The following is a 14982-nucleotide window of genomic DNA, read 5'->3' on the forward strand; positions in this document are numbered from 1 at the left end:
ATCTCTCTTTATTGAATAAAATATATATTAACGTTAACTTGCTATGACAGAATTTTGATTTCGCATATAGTTAACTTAGTTATTTTGTGGAGCCATCTTTAGTTAAAAACATTCATATTCATATTCCTAAGAACAAATAATTCATCTGGCAGTTCTGTAGTAAATTTACAAAGGGGATTCAATATTATATATATATATATATATATATATATATATATATATATAATATTTTCCATTGATCCCATTCCTTCATCTTAAAGGTTAGATTGAGAAAAATAAATAAATAGCTTTTAGACATCGTAATTGTGCAACTTGAAGTTTGCTTGAAAGTGTATAAAATTTTCCCCCAAATGGAGACAACTTAAAATTTTGAAATAGTAACCCACGTCTTAACTCATCAGATGTAAAAACCAAGGGTGGTTGAACATACATATTGGTTAAATATATACTTTTTTTAATATATGGTCTTTTATTACTTTTTTGTTTGGAATACTTTGACTCTTCAGCAGAAAGAGGGGGTTGAAGTGGTAGTAAGCTTTTCATTCTCCTGCAATCATAGCGTTTGTGGTAGGAACTACGTTGGACTCTTGGCATCCAGCTCCCATTCAACTTGAGTAAGTTATGAAGGATTAAACTTAGTTCCACCACGATGTGCTATGTGGCGTCTTTCTGCCGCCGTGCCACTCCCTCTATGGCAACCACATAATCTCCATGTCCCTTCATACAAACTGCTATAGGGTTTTTCTTTTCCCATTGCTGGATTTGTGACACACACTAGCAATTTTACTAGTATTTGCAGCTATGTACATTCATACATAATAATTCAATATAACTTAAATTGTAATGTTCCAGGTATAATGGTTTAAGAAGTAAATGTTCTTGAATAAACATAAAGTTACATGTGCACAGGGCCGCATTTACAAATTCGGCGCCCCTAGGCCTACAGACCAAAGAGCGCCCCCCCCCCCCAGAGGACTCTGATTACACTGACGTAGAAATCCAGTAAATTTCTTAATTACGTAATTTTTGATGAAAGATAATTACAATAGTATATATATATATATATATATTTATATATATATATATGAGTGTTTTGAATAAATAAAAGCAATGAATGAGTCAACGTCGCACCCCGGACCTAGTTGACCTTGGCCACCCGCCCCCGCCGAGCGCCAACACCACCCGCCGCCGCAACTTTTTTCTTTTGTGTACTTTAAAATTTATGCGCGCCCCTAAAATTTTGCGCCCTAGGCCTGGGCCTAGTGGGCCTATAGGGAAATGCGGCACTGCATGTGCAAGATGTCCAACCCTTCAAAAGAAATCCAGAGTCATTTTCGTAAATCTTTGTACGAGTAACAATAAAATATATTCTTTAAAATATCAAATGGAATTAACAGTTTTTTTTATGTTAAATTATATTAAGCCAATACAATATAACGATTATTTAACGGTGACATGTTTATATTTGCTCTTAAGAAATTTAACAGTCAGTAAGTGGTAAGGGTATTAGCAAACCACACAAACATTGAGCCCAGTGGATGAAGCCTGTATGTTCAGAGGCATAAATGTGCTTAAGACACAGAAATCACATTAATTTTGAAAGAAACTCTTTATATCAATTATAATTATTTGTATTTTGTATTGTGATTACTTACAGTACTTGAACCATTAATGATAATGCATTATACTTTATTTATAACAGGATGGCATAGAGTGCCCTGGGTGCAAACCCATGGTTACTACCTTGTGAGCAGCTCCTAAGATTAGTTCACCAGATACTGCACTATTTTTTTGATGTTGGGGAGTGACACATTTAAAAAAAATAGTAAATTAGGTTTGTTGTACTGTCTTCTAAGTATGGTATTCAAATAACAGTTTCTTCTGACCATTAAAAAGAGAATGCTCTTTATACTGTGGTAAACAAGTTGTTAAACATTTGAACGATTACAGCCCAATAAAACATTTACACTCTCATAAGAATGCTGTATGTTATTTTGATGGCCACACTAGTAATATATTAAGAGATACGTATTATACTTTTTGTGTTAAAATATACAAAACAATGATAATATATAATTATTTTTATGGAATGTAATAAAAAAGTCATGCTTTCATTCAAATCTGTTTTAAATACTTTGTGTACTGTGTAAGCAGTATGGTAAGTAATTTCATGACTGTTTATGTACGTTGTGTATTGATATTAGAATTTGTATTACTAATTATAACTATACTAACAATAGCAATTAAGGAAATTAAAGTTAAGGAAGAAGAAATAATTAAGAGTTTTCATTGAAAAATACTTTCAAATATACTTGGTGTTTATTGAGTATGTAATTCTTTCTAATTTTGTTAATACTGCTGAACTGAAGAAAATTCTGCACATAAAATATTACGTTTTATGTTATTTTATTTTACTGCTATAGGCTACATTGTTTATCTAACATAAAATGATGAGGAATTCTAAACATATGTAAGGACCAAGTTGCATTTAATTTTAAAGGTTGTGAATATTGATAGGAGGAAAATAATATTCAAGCAACTTAGACGGAATAAAACTGTGGGAGTCAGATGTGTAGGAAGTATGTAGTTAATTCTGTTTCTAGTTCCGTAAGGATGTCTCTCCAAGAGGTTTAATAATCCTTTATTAAATGTTTAGCCTACATATCATTACTAGGTTTTCTATGAACATTTTTTATAACAAATCTGTGTATGTTTTAATTCTGAGGGAGTAAAAATATACTAAACAGCATAAGTAAGTTGCATTTCAATACTTGATGTGCAGAATTTTTTTAATAACGGAGGCCAAAAAACTTTTTACTTGGTTCATATATTTAACCAAGCAGAGTATCCAGGATTTGATTTAGGGGATGGGTATTTGATAAACCCAAACCCATCGACTGGTATTTATCGTAGGTGAAGGGTGTTGTTTGTCTCATGTAGTTTAATACTTACTATTAAATATCTTTAGGTTAATGTGTTTGGAATTTTAGGACTATTTAGAAAGCATACTGAAAACCCAAACTTCAAGATTTATTTGAAATGAATTAAATTCAACAAGTTTCATTACTTAATGTCCCACACCTATCCCTATCTAGTATGTAGCAGTAACTTAACGTGAAGAATACAGTGTTAACATTCCCTATTATTATAAATTACTTTGTATTTGTGATATTATTGTATGGGACCTAAATTTAGTTCATGGAGGTCTTGAAAGACCTTAATGAGATTTTGTGAACAAGAAAAGAGGTTAAAATGAAGCAAATTAATAAATTAGTCTAATTAACACTATGATGAAATATTATCACAACCCACTGTGCCTTGCTCACTGAAGAATTAATAGTAACTAGATCAGGTGTTATATCCTGGTCATAAGATTGAGTGGAAGTAAGCAATCCAAATCTATAACTCCTATATCAGCATATTCACATTTATTTTAGCTTAAAACAGAATACATGCGATATGAATGAATATTTAAGAATTTGTGATAAATTTCCCAAAAGGCTGATAAAATCTGTTACAAGAGGGAGTTTGCCATGGACCGCTCAGCTGGGGTGATAGCGGACTCAAAAATAACCAGAAAACCTAAGACCGTGTCAAAGAGTTGGGGTGGTGGCTCATACAAAAGGTGATCGTAATCAAACACGCTAGCCCGAGTTAGACTATGTTATAATCACAGCTACCGGGAAAGTACGCACATTTTCTCCCAAACTCCTCGAGTTCTACAAGCCGCGAATTGCGCGTAGAGGAATGGATGTCCACGTTAGAATATAACAAATTGAATACAATAGCTCCAAAACACGTCCCGCTTATCTGCACCAGAAGCTCGTTTCGACGTTACCCTAATACACAAGCTCATATTTGGTCTAACTGAAATAAAAAAATTTGAAACAAGGAAACCCCAAATGCGGCCGTAAGCAAACTGAAACACTCGACCTTAGGCGAAAAGTTAGCCTACCACAACTGCAACGCTCCTAGTATCCTTGGATCGCAATATAACAATTTTTGGTTAAAATTTTGAGTTTCATGAGTTGTTTAATAAAGTAACAATAAAAAGACCTGTTAATCTGTTTTTAGATTTTTACACCTTGTACATTTACAGCAAGATAAATTTAAAACATTTTTTTGAAATGGTGTGTCAAGAGACCTTTAAAATGAAGTACAATACATCCCACCTTTATATTTAAACGTTGTCCAAAAACAACATTCTACCCCTCAAAATACTCCTTACAGATTGCTGGGGGTTCAAAGTAATTGTATCAATTTCCTTGGTTACAAAATAGATGGGGTAAAGTTGAAGCCCATTTTCACTTGTTATACCTATACAATCAGTAGCCCAGGTGGTGTGGTTCACTCTGTATATTTAACTTCACAAGTTAGAAATCGAAATATATTTAAACATTTTGGTAATACAAGCTAAAAATTGGATTCTATTAAAAATGTTGGTGATACAGTCTGCAAACTGAAATATGATGAAAATAACTAACACAAACTGGAAAATAAATTAGTTGAAAAAGTTGGTGATACAAACGAAGCTGACACTTATTTAAAGTGTTATTGATATAAGCTGGAAAAAATCTTTTGGGCTGTGCTGACCTTTTGAATATATGTGGCATGTATTTTACAGATCTTACTACAGGCTAAAACATAAAACTATTTGAAAGTATTTAAAAGGTGTATGATTGAAGATGGATTGATAAATATGAATTATTATAGTTATTAATTCGTAGACTTCAAAATATTTTACTGTCAAAAATATAAATTAATTATAATGCAAACTCAATGCTTGTCAAAACATTATCTCCATTACTTTTATCATGAGAGTGACAATAACTACTGTACATCAGTTTCAGTATGTGTTACTCTTGCTGAAAACTTATTTACGTAGACACTCATCATTATATTTTTATATCTTTACTGAAACAACGTACAAACTTGCACTTTGGGTTAAATACAATATTACGGTTGTAATGGGTTATTTTGTTATGTTTGTATAATATTTACATTTAACAGAATGGAAACTAAGTGAATTAACATGGCAGAGCCCATTAATCTTGGTGCAACACGACCAGTATGTGTCAGCTTTACATGTGAGACCCATTGACTCATTGAGGCAGATACTGAGTCAATGACTCACTGTAGCTCTCATGTAGCTGGCTCATTACTCAAATCCTGGATCTAGATCTGTGTAGCAGGTCCTTGCGGGCTGTTCTATTATTTGCGAATCTCCAAGGCGAAATGGTCTATTGTTTCACCAAAAAACGCAGGATAAAGTGTGCATTGATCTTTGTCTTATTGATTATTTTTTTTCGAAATTTAATATATGCCTTTCAACGTTAATATCAAGGATAGGAATAGAGTATCTCGCTAATCGTAACTCTTTAAGTAATAAACATAGATTCAAAGCCTTGGGAAATATTAATTGGAGATTCTTGGTATTAGTTTCTAGATTGTCTCGATTTTGTAACTTTTCACAAAAGAAGGAAGACGAGGAAGGAAAACTCAAAATTTTCGAGTAGTAGCCCCATCTGTGATATTAAAATAAAAGGCACAAAACTTGCGCTCTAGTAAAAATCCAATGAAATTTACAAAAATTGCATGTTTTTTCCTATTCTTAATGGTAGGCGCTCAAAGTTTGGAATTTAATGTTAGTTAAAATAATAAATAGCTTCTTTCCAAATCTATATTGTTGAAATTAGAGATAATATTTACTTCAGCCACTTGGTCTAAGACGATCTTAAACAACTTTGAGCAATTTTTTAAATCGTATAATTTATAACGAGAAAGAATCTATATTGCAAAAAGATTATTAACATGTTTGAACTTAAGGTTGTATCCCAAATGGTCCATCTATCCTGATTATAATACAGGCCAGAATCCTGGATCCGTGACGTCACAAGATCCGTCAAACCGCCCCGCTTCATTCGACGAGAATTTGTTGATATTTTTTAGTCTTTTTTGAAGATAATTAAATGCTATACTTATTAGAGATGAACTTGTGATAAATCCGTGCGGTCGGCATGACGGGTAGTGTGATGTGTGAGTGGTGGTGGGGGGTAGCATTCCGGCCTGTATTGTAGTTTGACCTTGATCAATGTCAAACATGTCAAAACAATCGAAAAAATGAACTTTAGTTATTTTATACATATTGACAATTCTCGATACATGTTAATATTTAATGAGAAATAAATGATTTTGATTTGATTTGATTTTTGAAGAGAACGGGAGAAATCATAGTTTGTGGTTTTCGGAGAATAAAAAATAAGGAAATTACAATACAAGGAGGGTTTATCAACATTAAAAAGAAAAAAAATGCAGGGCATTTGAGCGGAGAGAATAGATCTATTAATTGCGCTTAAGAGTAATTTAATGTTTTTCGTCACTTAGTTAATTGTTTCTTATTTTATGATGAAGTTTAACCATGATTTTTCCCTTTGTTATTTCGGGTTTGTTTCCCATTGCGCAACTTCTTTGGGCACTCCATATATCTAGCTGGCTAGCTACGTATATGTTATAATACGACACTGAAATTACCGATTGTGTGTGTTAATTCAAACAAAAGTTAGTAAGTAGGATCATACATGTACAGGGTATTTACGAACCTTTTCTCTGGGAGGTTCTTCTTTGTGTAAAAACGAACAAAGCGTGTAATATAAACATGGATCAGAAACGGTCATTTTACCACCTGTCTGTATGTATGTGTTTTTATTTTTTATTTAAAAAACCATTAAAAATAAAAACTAATTTGACTAATATTTTCTTGCAATCTCAAAACGAGAGAAAAATTAATATTTTCACGTTTCAAGATGACGGAAGGTTAGTTTTTTAAACCTTAGTACCGTAAAGACTACAAATAATATGAATTCTTTGAAAGAATAGTGAAAGTTGCTAAGTCCAATGAAAACATTTTGACACCTAAATCATAGAAAACTAGGTAGTTAAGAATGTAGATAAAAGATTTTAACAGTTGTAATGCACGGTTAATGGTATCGTAAACATGTAAGCCATGACAGTTCTGCTTTGTGCTGCTAGTGGAAAATCGGTGGGAATTATTACTACAAAAAATTTGAACGAGTTTTATAGCAAAAATATTTGCAAATTCACAAATTATAATATGAGTTATAATTAATATTAAACTCATAAACATTGTCTATGATTATGAACGGTTTTTTTGTATAGTCAAAGTCAAGTTTAACAAAATGTAATTTTAATGGCTAATACAACATTTTTTTACTTAATAAGATGTATTGCTACGGTTTGTATACATATATTTTTCTCAATAAAAAAATTATCGCCTTTAAAGACTGCAATGTAAGTTCGACTATTTAAATTATGATAAATTTGTATTAGATTTTTTTCATGTTGAAAGGCGCTACCCTATATATTTTGTGTAAATAACCTGTATGGACTTTTATTTTCTTTAAAAACTTATTTGCAACAATATTATGAAGTACTTGCCGAAAACAAAGAACAAAAGACCTCTCTCATGCATGGATACACTTAACAAATGAAGCATTCTTGTGGGATCCCTGGCGTAGGCAGCGACACCAATCCATCAAGTTAATGGAGAAGTTGTTAAAATTACGTCTTCTTATAAGTTATTACACATCGAGCGTCAAGTCTTCCTTTATAAATGTTTGTAAGGAATAAGGATTCAAACAAGATCGGCATAACATTACTTTTTGTTACTTTTAACATTGAGGAGCATCTTCTAAGGAATATGGCCTCTTCACATTTTCGAGATTTGCAACTCTAGTAAGTAGCTTTTCTACAGAAAAGAGGAAATATTATTCTAAGAGACATGATAAACAATGCTGTCAATCAACTTTATCAAATTATATCACGAAACATCGATATACTCAAGTATGCATTATAAGACAATGAAGGGACACACCACGTGTTCCATATCAGGCTTCGCTGTGATTGCATGCAAAATTTAAAGTATATAGTTCATTTAATTCTTCAGATATCCTGCAGACAGAGAGGCAATCACACAGAAGAGAAATTTTTCATCCCCCGGTCTGCCGGAACAGAAATTGTCTCAGCTTACTGAGTAATATGCTTTTGTGACGCTCAGAAACATTTCATGTAAGGACGTGCAACACCATCGAAATCGATATTGCTTACATAGAAACGAAGTCTCTGCAAAAACCAAGTCTATATAGGTTAGTTTGTTCTTGAGATATCGTGGGAATAGACTGCCATGAAGAAATTAAATCTTTCCATTTTCTTCGCTAACGCTCATCCAATACATGTAAGAGTATAGCTGATGTAAAGTTTCATTAGTAGCTCTATTTATTTCGGAATAATATTAAATTTTGGCATTGGAATAATGTAAACTAAGGCAGACCTATACTTATTAGTAAAATCCCAACTACAAGGGGGTTGGTCTTGGTGTATCTGTATCTACAGACCTCAGCAAGTCTTTACAATCGTATGAGGTGTAAATATTGTTAAGTTTTAACAAGTACAATTTTCCAGGTCTTAAGATCTTAAACTTTAAAATAGAAACCACTTTGAAAATCCTTTTGGAAAAACAGCAATAAATGTGCACACTCAACATCGCTGGTAGTATTATGATGGTTTTATTACAAACTGCACAGGACTTTATTACCATAACCATAACATTTCTGGTGCGCAAAAGATATTTCTTGTATTTCTCCTGGCTTCTTACTTTTATGTCGTGCTTTACATAGACATAACTTAACCCACATTGTTTACTCTAAGGCTTTTCTGTGACCGGCATATAAGTGCATGAGATATTTTTATTTACAAGTGGTTGTTTTTTACGGTAAGTAATTTGAGTTTTAGATTCTTTGTATCAACCGATTTATTGTAAAATGTCCAGTTGTTAAGATTAAGAAAATAATGATTGTGGAAGAAAAATTGATTGGATTAAATTGGTGATTATAATTTTATTTGGGAAGATGTTCGATAGCCTATTGAAAAAGACTTTAAAGTAAGAGTTAAATTTAACCGTACGAGACCTTTATCGTATCATCGTAGAGACCAAAAATTCAACACAGAAAAGAAAGAAAAGTACTGTTTTGTGTTCGATGGGACAAAATTATATCGGCAGTGAACCAAAGGCGGTTTATTGTTTGGAAACAAAATAAATTTTTGTTTAAACACAATTTTTAATGTTTTATACTAAAAAAGATAAAAAAATTAAAACCCCCTTTGTATGGCTCTTGGCTTCTAAGTTTAAAATGTCGATTTTGTTACAAAGTAGCGTAGAAAATATATTACGCATGTACACTCTAATACGATGTAAGTACGTTAAGAAAATTTTAGAGGATAACATTTATACAAGAAATTCTTAAATAAATAGATCAATCAAATAATTTAAAATAAAACTGTTGTATAGGGTTTTTTAAAAATTTTATGAAGTAAGTCTTGATTATTTGTAAAACTCCGCCGTACTCTATCTTGCTCCGCTGTTTCAAAGCCTGTTCCTGAACCGAAAATCCCAACCTGGGCGTCAATTATTTTAATCTAATCTCAATATTGGCGATGAATGACGTCAGTAGATAGCTGGAATTTGGAATTTTCTAATGGTAAATTTCGAGAATTGTCCCTATCGAGATGTTTTTTAAACAGAAAGGCATTGAGGATTTATTTCCAAAATTAGTCAATCCACCACTAAGGCAGTCAACTTTGTGGTCACTTTGGTTACTAGAATAAAAAAAATTAGAAATCTTACCCAATTAATAGTCAAAGAGACCTCGTCCATAAAATTGATAAACACAGTATGACTTTGAGATCCAGTAAGTAAAATTGGAAGCATCTACTGATTCCGTCATACTTTCCAACCATACGTATGTGATATCTGTTTGTACCATTAGGCTAGATGTTGAAGTCTAATTTTGTTGAAGGATTACCAGTACTTAGCGATGTTAAAGGCAAGCCTTGTCCTTTAATTCAACAGATTCATAGTGGCAGCGTTCCCCAAAAAGAGTAGATCATCAGACAAAAACCAAAGAACTGACTCGCTGGATCGAGATCGCAAAGCTCAGATTTCGGACCACGACACTAAAAACAACACTAGAAACAAAACAAAACTAAAAAGAGAGTAGAAAATGTCTTACATAACGGCCTAGACAATTAACTTGTAATATATCGTCTAGGCAGTGTCTAACTCTCATTATTGATGCTTGGTTACGTACTCAGTGAAACTAAATTGGGACTATTTTTCCAAAACTTTAGTAACGGAAAAGTGACTTAGTTTGAGGGAAAGTAAATGTGAAGAAGGATACAAAGAAGCAACGTAAATCTGAGGTAATTTCTATCACTCTTCTGACAAGATAACAATTACGGCTCTCATATTTTCAGTACATCCATATTTAAGGCTGGAAGTAAATCCGCATCAATTACATATGTACTTTTGTGAAAATTTTTGGCAAAATCAACATAAATAATTTAAACCACATTTCAGTTTCGGCGCAAAAAAGTGTGCAAAATGTGTAAAATACTGCACTTTAGATATATTTTAAACCTAAAAAAATGTTTTTTTTTGTTATAGCCACTTTTTAGTATCAGGAGAGTATATTAAGAGACATTTACAGTAAATAAAACATTACTTAGTAGTAGACAAATCAGAAATTGACGTTTTTTGCAGTATGATTTTGCTGAGACTTAATGTTCACTTTTGATTTCAGCACGCAGTCGTGGCAAAATCCATTCTAGTCACTAAATCTTCCATTTTAAAACTAATTTAACATTAATGTAAAGTTAGTTTGTATTAGTAAATACGTTAGTAGTATTAGTATTATTACTTTGTTGAATTAGGAATCCTTCACTCTATTTTCCAAATGTTCATAACTCATATTTCACAAATCACGTTTCTACCTCAATGAGAAGTTCCAATACTGTAAACAGATGAGTTTGAGCCAGATATTGTCAACGGCATGCAATACAACATATTTATTACCTTTTAAGAGTATCTGAAATAAACATTTAATGATTGCCTTACGTATTTAAGCCAAAAAGTCTAAACGCTCAACTTATATAGTTGATTTCTCCCAGTGATCATTAGTGGTCTACTTGGGTACATCTCGTCATATGAGTTTGGATTTCCAATGTGTACATTGGGAATTGATTTCACAAAGGCATGTTTTGTTTGCATTTCCGTTGGTTTAATAAAAAATAAACTAATGACATTGACTGAAGTTAAGAAAAGAGATTTCATGACCTATTGCGTATGCAATCACGCATATCAGACGTTGCAGTTTGAAACGATTAAGTTTCTCATGTGTTTCAAAGCTTCACGCTTTTAGGACTTGGTGTATCTGGGATAGTTAACCAGGATCATCATTAAACTCATGATTGATAAGTGATAGTAATGGAAAAAAGGCATTTTATTAATCGCTGAACTTCAGGATCTGTACAGATGAAACATTTTGGAAACATCATGATTTCTGACAGTCACTCTCAATGACTTCTGACATACTTAAGGACCGTCAAAAATATCTGATAAAATACCTTTTGAAATGCCGAACTATTGGGCCAGGGTTCACAACACTATAAGTTTTACAAGCAAAGTGAAATTAATACCTCTATAATGCTATTCAATAGGCTATAAAAGCTAACATGCTCCTTGCACCTCTGTTAAAAGCCTTATGTTATCCAATATTTGAACTTTTCGGCATTGTGTAGAAAAATAAAATTGGGTACGAATACAAAACTATCTTACAAAATGCACTACATATTTCAAGGACGCCAGGATATACTTCACGGTCAAATATGTATTCTCTATATATTTGAGATACTTAAGGATATTTCACAAGCCCATATTTGGACTCAACAATGTAGCAACAGTTCGAGTCAATATGGGATAACGTAATATGTAACTGATTCAAACATCACTTGACACGGAAATAGTAATAACATTCGTTAGCCAGTCTCATCTTAGAAAATATTTTGACATATTGGCCTATCAAATTCGTACAAAATTTTATACAGGTTATTATGCAGGTTTTTTTGGGGGTAATAAAATAATTTTGAGGAAATTAAGAAAATTTAAAACAGCTGTTGTTCTGATACTTGTTCCGATATCTTATAAGAGATCATAAATGGTGACCGCTGAAATTTTGAGGATACAAACATAGAATAAACTATAACTATAATAATGTCAAATCAATTGACCTGTACCATCTATTGTCTTTCACATTAATTGAACGAGTTTGTGATACAAATCCAGTCAAACATATGAAATATGTTCTCTCGGTTTACCGGTACCTTTTCTATGGATATTTAAAATATGAAGTAAATTGTTTGTATCGTATTTGCTACACCTTTTCAGTTAAAAAATTTCCGAAACATTTAACTTAGGAAAAAGGTACCTACAGCAAATTTCATATAGTATGCCAATATTGAAGAGATGGAGAAACATATTAATGTTTTTAGTTCTGTTTAGTTCCCAAACTGCCTAGCGCTGGTTTAACACATGCCTATTATAACTATGATTAACACCTGTCACCTGCACGTACATGTCCGTAGTGTTAATGTACAATAGATATCTCAGGTCAATTATAGCTAGAGAGACAATTTAGTAAAACAAAAATGTCTTGCCTCGTTGTCGCAATCACCTTGTTTATGTTATAATAAGATACTTTAATTTATTTGAATGATTTACGATTACATTTTTTTTTTTAGAAACATATAAAACACTGTGGTTAGTATTTAATTCACCAAAAATCATGTAAAATAGTTATTGTATACTCAGAATTGATTCAGTTTTAATCAAATTTCAAAATATTAATATACAAAACGCCTAACACTAAATATCACCCAACTAGATAGTAAGAAAACATTACTAATGCAACTCGAAGGATAACGAATATACCGAAAATTTTAAGTGGTTTCCTAGAAAACGTTAATTATTCTTTAGAAAATTATTTTATTCATTTTCGTTACATTATACTATTTATGATATATAAACGCCTAATACTAAATCTCAGCCAACTAATAGTAAAACCAATATAGTAAATACAAATGAAAAGATATCGAAACTAACGAAAATTTTAAGTGGTTTCCTAGGTAACTGTCAATTATTCTTTGAAAAAAATAATTTATTCAGTTTTAATCACATTTCAAAACATTAAATACAAAACGCCTAACACTAAATGTCATTCAACTAGATAGTAAGAAAACATTACTAATGCAAATCGAAGGATATATATCGAAAATTTTAAGTGGTTTCCTAGGAAACGTTAGTTATTCTTTAGGAAATTATTTTATTCAGTTTTTTTCATTGTACTATTTCATGATATATTAAACACCTAACGCTAAAACTCAGCCAACTAATTAGTAACACACTATTGCTAATACAAATAAAAATATCGAACGAACGAACATATTTAGTGGTTTCCAAGGACACATACTTTATTTTTGGAAAAATAATTTAATCAGTTTTAGTCACATTACAATATCTTACAATATATTACATGCCTAACGCGAAATTCAGAAAACTAGATAGTAAGACACCATTACTAATACAAATCGAATATATCACAACTTACAAAAATTTTAAGTGGTTTCCTGGGAAACGTCAATTATTGTTGGAAAAAATAATTTATTCAATTTTAATCACATTTCAATAGTTTAATATAATAAAGGCCTAATGCTAAATAAATCCTTACTAGATTTTAATACACCAATACTAATGCAAATCGAAGGAAATCAATCCTTAAAAAAAATATCGAAACTAACGAAAATTTTAAGTGGTTTCTTAGGTCACATACTTTATTTTTTAGATAAATAATTTATTCAGTTGTAGTCATATTACAATATTTTATAATATATTTCGCCTCATGCTAAAACTCAGCAATTAGATAGTAAGACACCATTACTAATTCAAATCGAATATATCGAAACCTACGAAAATTTACCATCTATTGTCTTTCAGATTAATTGAACGAGTTTGTGATGCAAATCCAGTCAAACATATGAAATATGTTCTCTCAGTTTTACCTTTTCTATGGATATTTAAAATATGAAGTAAATTGTTTGTATCGTATTTGCTACACCTTTTCAGTTAAAAATTTCCGAAACATTTAACTTAGGAAAAAGATACCTACAGCAAATTTCATATAGTATGCCAATATTGAAGAGATGGAGAAACATATTAATGTTTTTAGTTCTGTTTAGTTCCCAAACTGCCTAGCGCTGGTTTAACACATGTCTATTATAACTATGATTAACACCTGTCACCTGCACGTACATGTCCGTAGTGTTAATGTACAATAGATATCTCAGGTCAATTATAGCTAGAGAGACAATTTAGTAAAACAAAAATGTCTTGCCTCGTTGTCGCAATCACCTTGTTTATGTTATAATAAGATACTTTAATTTATTTAAATGATTTCCGATTAAATTTTTTTTATAGAAACATATAAAACACTGTGGTTAGTATTTAATTCACAAAAAAATCATGTAAAATCGTTATTGTATACTCAGAATGTTTAACGGAGTTTGTTACACATTTAGTATAACTACAAGTATAGTACAACCACAGAAAAACTATAAAACTAGACAACTTTTGTCATTTAGGGTTCAGATGGTAAGATTACGACTGACTCATGTAAGTTGCACTGATATTACGATAATCAAATTAGTTATTATCTTATATGCTTATTAAATTAAACATTTTTTTACATTTGAAAATATTTAAATTTGTATCAGAAGAAATACCCTACAATTTATTTACGAAACATTTTATATTCTTGAAAACAATTTAAAATGTATTTAAGTGAGTTATATGATGCAACATGTTCTGTATTTCTAAGTTCTTCATTAACAATTCATATAACTATAAATGCCAATAGGTATTGTTGATTAATTAAAAACATCAGACTTTCGTTCCTGATAGATTTTAGACACCCGCTACAAATATAAAAATGTATACTAAATATAATCTAGCTGTGCGAATTGTACCATAGTTCAAATTCATTTATGCTGAATCGCGGTAGGAAGTAGGCTCTTATT

The sequence above is a fragment of the Homalodisca vitripennis genome, chromosome 5, assembly GCF_021130785.1.
Source record: "Homalodisca vitripennis isolate AUS2020 chromosome 5, UT_GWSS_2.1, whole genome shotgun sequence".
In the NCBI taxonomy this organism is placed as follows: Eukaryota; Metazoa; Arthropoda; class Insecta; order Hemiptera; family Cicadellidae; genus Homalodisca; species Homalodisca vitripennis.